Source organism: Dermacentor silvarum, chromosome 8, assembly GCF_013339745.2.
Source record: "Dermacentor silvarum isolate Dsil-2018 chromosome 8, BIME_Dsil_1.4, whole genome shotgun sequence".
In the NCBI taxonomy this organism is placed as follows: Eukaryota; Metazoa; Arthropoda; class Arachnida; order Ixodida; family Ixodidae; genus Dermacentor; species Dermacentor silvarum.
Window position 1 is genome coordinate 90,744,732 of NC_051161.1, and position 7,660 is coordinate 90,752,391.

Consider the following 7,660-nt stretch of genomic DNA (forward strand, 5'->3'; position numbering starts at 1 on the left):
AGAATAAATTGAACCGCCGTATCTGGCAGGTCCTATACACGTCCCGAAACAGATTAGAAATGCTTTACACTACTTATTTTATAGCTGTCGTGACTGAAGCTTGATACCCGCTTTCTATTTACTATTTCCCAATTGCTTGTAGACGGTCGTTAGATGCACGCACGTGATGCAGCCTAAACATACTGACAGTCTCTCTGTTGGTTTGGTTAATACGTTGGAGGATGGACGTTGATGCCAACTAAATCTTATTCATTGTATCCGATGTTTAGGAACCAGCACATTTCCTTCTTGAGAGAATGCGGTCCACAGGAGCTGCAGATTTCTTTATTTAGGTGATTAGAGAGCTGTCGGCGCTTGATGCTAAAGGTCACGAAGGGGAGAGGGGGGGGGGGGGGGGTATACTTCAAATCCAAATACGGATAACGTGCTGCAGTGGGCCATTTGGTTCAAAGACATGGCGGATCACTGCGCTGCGAAGAAACACTAAGAACACGCAAGTGAAAACTAGGACACTAGACACACAAGAGGCACAGCATGTGTGTCTAGTGTCTCATTTGTGCCCCATGTGTGTTTATAGTGTCCTAGCTCTTCATGACGTCTCCGTAGTATTGCTTCGGAGCGCAGTGATCCACCGTATCTAAATACTAACAGCACTTCCTTCGTTTGCGACGGCCAGGTTTCAACGCGAGTTTCTCAACCGGAACTGCGGAGCCAGTTGAGTGTGCGTGAACGGTTGTGGTTCGAGCACAACGCGGTGCTCGTCAGTGCAATTCGTTCCGAGGAACAGCGAAGAAACACGCGACAAGCTTCGCTTTCCGCCATTTTCTCGACTGCGGAAGGGCTCGTGATTTTCGTTTTGCATACCCCCTAGTTACATACTCAGTCGGATTTTTTTAATCAACTTCTCATATATTTTAATTAAGTGAAAAGTTTCAATGAGAAAATTCTGGAGCAACATGAAGAATCCCCGATACAGCTTTCTGTTATGCAATACGTGCTACATAAAAGTGTTTTTCCGAGTGTGAAAGAATTTAAGCCCCCAAATACATGCAAGATTTCCGCGCGACATGCCGCTCGAGTTGTGTTTACACATGCATGGCTTCATTATTATTTTGTATTTTTATATATTCAACAAGTCCTTGTTCTTCTGATTCGAATATACGTATTCTCAACAAGTACTTAGTTTCATATGAATTCAGTATATTGTTACTGTGGATTCGGACGGGACCGTGCGCGCAAGAGAGAGACGATGAATAAGTGGTAGACTGTCTCCTGGAGAAAGTCCTTGCACCTGCCGCATCTCGTGTTATCAAGGTCGCCGATGGAGCAATGCCCATTGTCCTTGGCATGTGGACAGCCCGAATAACTGTTGCTAGTTTCAACACTTCCGTTTTATTTGCTGTTCTTGAACGGTGTTCCTCATGACTTCATCTTCGGCCTAGACTTTTTATCGGGCCATCCAGCACTGATTGACTGCGCTGCCGGTCTTCTCCAACTCGAGCTGCCTAACCACTGCTGTCCTCCAAAATCAGTTGAGCCTCGTTTATGTTCTAAAGACTGCGTACGGTTGCCGCCTCAAGCCGCCATGTATATACCTTTAATGCGCTTCCCATCTGTTCCTGACGGTGACTAGTGCTGACTCCTAATGTCAATGTTCTCCTGCTACATACAGTTGTCGTATCTCATACCATTGTGACTATTGTCAAAAACCGCGTATTCCTTCCTGTTTCAAACTTTGGTTCATGTACTTAAGTCATCCCGGAAGGCATGTCACTAGGCACAGCTTCTCCGATCGACGATAACACCATCTATGCATTGAATGTTTCGTTATTGTCGGCAGCCGCCTGCTGTCCGATCAGTTCCGCAATTTCCGATCCCGACATATTTTCAAAGATGATCGCTCATGACCTGCTTACCGAATAGGCTGCTGATCTCTGTCGCGTCCTGGTGTATTATCGCGACGTCTTTGAGGATCGCCTGCTGGGACAGACTTACGTTGTGACCCATAAGATTGACACCGGTGATGCTAGTTCTTCCGCAGACATTCTCATCGCATGGATCACGCAGACCGCCACGTTATCCAAGCTGGTGTAGACAAGATGCTATCAAAAAGTGTAATTGAGCCCTCTTCGAGTCCTTGGGCATCGCCGGTTGTCTTGTTCAAAAAGAAGGATGGCGGCTGGCGATTTTGTGTCGACTACCGTCAACTGAACAAGATCACGAAAAAGGATGTGTACCCTCTCCCGCGGACTGATGACGCTCTCTACTGCGTTCACGGATCCAAGTACTTGTCATCAATCGACCTCCAATCTGGTTATTGGCAGATTTCGGTTGCTGAAATGGACTGTGGGAAAACCGCATTCGTTACACCGGACGGCCTTTACCATTTTAAGGTTATGCCTTTCGGACTTTGTAATGCCCCAGCAACTTTCGAAAGAATGATGGGCTCTCTCCTTCGGGGCTATAAGTGGTCCACCTGCCTATGTGATCTGGATGATGTCATCGTATTTTCGCCTACGTTTGACAGCCAACTCAGTCGCTTGGCCTTCAACTTAACTGGTCTTCAACTTAACTCTTCTAAATGCAATTTTGGACACAGCGAAGTCAAAGTTCTAGGCCACCTTGTCAGTGCTACCGGTATACATCCTGATCCTGCTAAGATAAACGCTGTGAAGAACTTTCCTGTACCCTGCTGAACAAAAGATGTGTGCAGCTTCGTGGGCTTGTGCTCCTTTTTTTGTTGGTTTGTTGAACATTTTGCGGATATCACCCGGCCACTGATCGACCTTCTCAAGAAGGACACTGCGTTCTTTTGAGGCCGTGAACAAGCCGACGCCTTCTACGCCCTCATCCGCTTGTTGACAACGCCTCCGATATTAGGCCACTTCGATTCATCTGCACAAAGTCAAGTTCGCACAGACGCCAGTGGCCATGACATAGGTGCTGTCCTCACCCAACAGCAAAATGGAGACGAGCGCGTCATTTGCTACCCCAGTTGCCTCTTGTCCCTGTCAGAGCGCAACATTTATATCACTGAGCACGAGTGTCTCGCTCTGGTGTGGTTAGTGGCTACATTTCGCCCTCGTTTGGCCGCCCATGCTGGCTATCGTCACTGATAGACCCGACTGGCTGCCTTGGTCGCTGGGCACTCAGACTCCAGGAATATTCTTTCGTTGTGATGTATGAGTCCGGCCGCTTACATCTGGACGCTAACTGCTTATCTCGTCACCCCGTCGATCCTCCTGACAACGACGACCAAGATGTCGACACTTCCCTTCTGGCCATTTCTGACTTTTGCGGCATCGTTACTGAGCAGTGAAAGGACGACTCTCTATGGTCAATCATCGAGCGCTTGACTTCTGGTAAATCAGATCGCTTACTTATAATGTTTGTTCTCCATGATGACATTCTTTACCGACGCCACATGAGCTCTGATGGACTAGATTTACTGCTAGTTGTCCCTCGTCACCTACGTTCTGATGTTCTTGCTGAGCTCCACGACGCACCTGCTGCCGGATACCTTGGCACCTCCCGCACTTGCGACAGAGTGCGACGTCGCTTCTCCTGGCCAGGCCTGTACCAGTGTGTTCGACGTTACGTTGCGGCTTATTACTTCTGCCAGTGGCAAAAGAAGCCATGTGCTCAACCTGATCGTCACCTTAATCCAATATCTATGTTCCCAAGAAGCCTTTCTTTCGTGTCGGCATGAACCTTCTTGGCCCCTTTCCCAAATTCATAAAAGGGAACAAATGAATAGCCGTTGCAACAGACTATGCGACGCGCTATGCTATTACACGTGCCCTGCCCACCAGCTGTGCTACACATGTAGCAGACTTTTCACTTCAGGACGTGATTCTTCAACATGGTGCGCCGAGGCAGCTAGCTGTTGAAAGACCGCGGCCGCTACTTCCTGTCCCAAGCTGTCGAAGACATATTTCGTTCTTCTCCACCGAACACAAGTCGCAACCCTTACAAAGATGTTGTCTTTGTACGTTTCAGCATGACATTGCGATTGGGACAACACTTTGCCTTACGTGACATTTGCGTACAATTCGTCACGCCAGAATATCACCGGTTTTCTCGCCTTTCTACCTCTTGTTTTTTGGCCATCTCACTATGCCTTTTGACACCCTGCTACCTTTGGTGGCGTCAAACACCACAAAATACGCCCATGACGCCGTTGGTCGGGCTCGTATGGCTCGCCAGATTGCCTATGATCGACTTATAGCGGCTCAGGCGTCACAAAAGGCTTGCTACGACAGTCGCCACCGGAACCTTGGCTTCTCTCCCGGAAATATCGTTCTTCTGTGGGCTCCAAGTCACCACGTCGGCCTCTCCGAAAAACTACTGTCACGCTATATTGAGCCGTACCGATTATTTCGCCGCCTACGTGACATAAATTACGAAATCTCCTCTGTAGAAGACACGCCATCGTCATCCTAGCTGCGAAATGACGTCGTCCACGTGTCCCGTTTGAAGCCGCACTGCTCATCAAGTTCGCCATCAATCTAACAATCGCCGGGACGGCGCTCTAACCCCCGGGGGTTATGATACGTTGCATTCGGACAGGACCGTGCCTGCAAGAGCGAAGTGGTAGACTGTCTCGTGGAGGCTGTGACCTTTCTGCCCGCCTGCGCGTTTACAGCTAACTTTTCCCAATGTAAATAGTTGTATATACGTTTGTGCATTGGCTTTCCTCTTCGTCACAACATTGTATTTCGAACTGCCGAATAATTGACCAATTTCCTAGCGTCTTTGACTCCTAGGCTGTAAACATACATCATGCCGTTGACGAGCGTGCGCGTGTCGAACTCGTACTATCGCCGATGTGCGACGTCCCCTCGGACCAGCTTATTTCTCGTACTCATAGAGTGGTCATTGCCCTAAACACCAAAGTACCTGCTTTCTCTTTTGCTCTTGGGGCTCTGTCTTGCGACACTGCACCCTATTATATGCCGTTCCGTTTTCGCCTAAGAAGCATTCCTCTCTCGCAGACATCTTTTGATTGTCTGTTGGGCCGCTGCGCCAGCTCTCATATGATTAGCGAACGCACAACGCTGTGTCAGTGTCGAACAAGTAAAGGATATGCTCCATCGTGACGTGGTACAACCCGTACAACCCTCTCACAGCCCTTGGGTCTGCCGAGCTGCTGGTGAAGAAAAAGGATGGTACCATCAATTTATGTGCGGGCCATCAGCGCCTTAAAAAGATAATGCACAAAAATGCTCATCGCTTTTCTCGAATCAACGAGGCCCTGGACTGCCTGCAAAGTCAGAATTTTATTTTCTTTATAGAGTAATCGATCAGGATACTGGCAGGTATTGATGGGTAAAGCGGACTGCCCGAAGGCTGCAGACACCATCTGCCCTAAGCGTCTTAAAAGTACTGTGCGCCTCTTCAGGGGCATCCAGGCACAAGTACTGTCTCTTCACAACTATGACATTCATTTCGTGTGCCAGTCAATGTGTAAATACTCCAAGTCTGGTGCCATTTCTCGATCACCTCTTGCCCATGAACCTGTTTCTGCGACTATCTGCCACTATGATTCTTTGACCCTTACATATACCGTCATGTTCTCCGAACAGGGCACGGGTTCTTACTGGTCTTTCTTCTAGGTTTCCTGTCAGAGGCATTTTCGCGTACGACCAACTACTCCCTTGAGCGCACTGTTCATCATTTTACCATCGGCGTCTTGAATGTGTTCACAGCGCTCACAAAATGAGGAACGTGGACAGGCAGAGCGGAGAGGCAGACTCATTTTTCTTAAGTATGTGTGTGCGCTGTGAGAACATTTAAGGTGCAAAGTTACCAATTAGCTCAATCTTCAACCGTTTACCACCGGCGATGGGCTTCTGAACTTTCTTAAATGGCCACTGGTGCTTCCTCGCCAGATACGATCCTAAATCTGTGCCTCCTTTAAAGCAATGCGCCTATGCCGGACTGTATGATTTACGCACGCTTTCGACTTCGGCACTACTGGTGCGGCATGTACTGCTTTTACCTGCGGTACGCCCGCTCATGGCTCGAGTGTCAACGTCGCAAGAGCCCTCCTCGCAGGGGCACTGAGCCACTCTAACCACTGCCCTGTCCCGCCCAGCCTTTTGTCGACGTCGGAATCGATGCATATGGCTTCCTTCCGAGCACGTCATCCATGGCCAATCACTGGTCCATCCTTGCTCTTGACGACCTCATGCACTACGGCGAGACTTCAGCGCTTCCGGTGGCCTCAGAGTGGGAGCTTGCCCTGTTCATCCTCAATCAATCAATCAATCAATTGATTGATTGATTAATTGATTGATTGATTGATTGATTGATTGATCAAACTTCCCTATGGCGCTTCAGTTTAATATTATTTCATTAATATATACATATGTTTATATACAGCGTGTTTCAGCGAACACTTTCAAAAATTCTTGAAGGTTGCCTGTGGCAGAAAGGGCAATTCGAGTTCATGAGGTGGTCTACTGGAAGAGGCGGACATTACTTGCACAAGAAATTTCAATGCATAATCATATAATTAACAAAAATGCACTAATGAAGTTTTTAAGTAATTACCTGATGGCCCATATTGCAATTTACAAATTGTATCCGTAGGGTTCGCAAGGTAGATCCACTTGGAAATAATTCTCAGGATGACACCAGTTTCGAGATATTAATTCCCGAACTTTGCGGAGAAATGCATTGGCGTTCCAGTTAATTTTGTGCTTCAATGCATAAAGCGACATTTTGTTAAGAAACTAACTGGAACGCCAATGCATTTCTCCGGAAAGTTCGGGAATTAATATCTCTTAACTGGTGTAATCCTGAGAATTATTTCCAAGTGGACCCGCCTTGCCAAGTCCACACGTAAAACCCCACATTTTTTCCCGGTGACCCTTTATAATAAGACGAAAGCCTTATGTGTCCCGCTCTGAGGTGACCTTGAAAAAGTGGAGCCAAAATTCGGACAAAAATTGTTAAAAATATGCACAAAAATCGGTAACTCAATAAGATCATTACAAACCCCACAATATTATATATCAATCGATAGGTAATTACATGAGGAATACAAATATGAATAAATTATCATAGTCGTCAATAAATTAATTATGATAATTAGCATGACAGAGCGGAAAATGGGTTGGAAAACCCGGAAAGGTGGCCAAGAACCGAGAATTAATGATAGTAACGGGTAATGATGGCAATGATAAAAAATGGGTATACAGAGAGGTGAATGAGGTGAATTAAGAGTGAATTGATGGTAAATTAAAAGGGTTTAGTTGGGTGATAGGACTCCAACGAAAGGTAATGATGAGACAGTGAGCTAAGATAATGAAAAGTAAATGGGAGGGAATTAAGATTGAATGAAGGTAAATCAAGTGGTAATAGGGTGAATCAACAGTGATGAAAATTGGAAATTTGAAGTAACAGAGCAAACCAAGTGTGATGGAAGTAAAACCAAGATGATAGAGTGAATGAAGATGAACCAAGCAGTGATAGGGTGAATCAGGAGTGAATCAAGTGTGAATTAAGAGTGAATGAAGGGGGTTGTGGAATGGGGGAGTAGCTTGCAAAAATTATGTGCAATTTGAGGGTCCAAATGAGAGTGACTAAGCAAAATAGTGCTGAGTCACAGTTCGAGTTTGGTGGCGTCGAGCAGAGATAGAGCACCGGGCTTCTA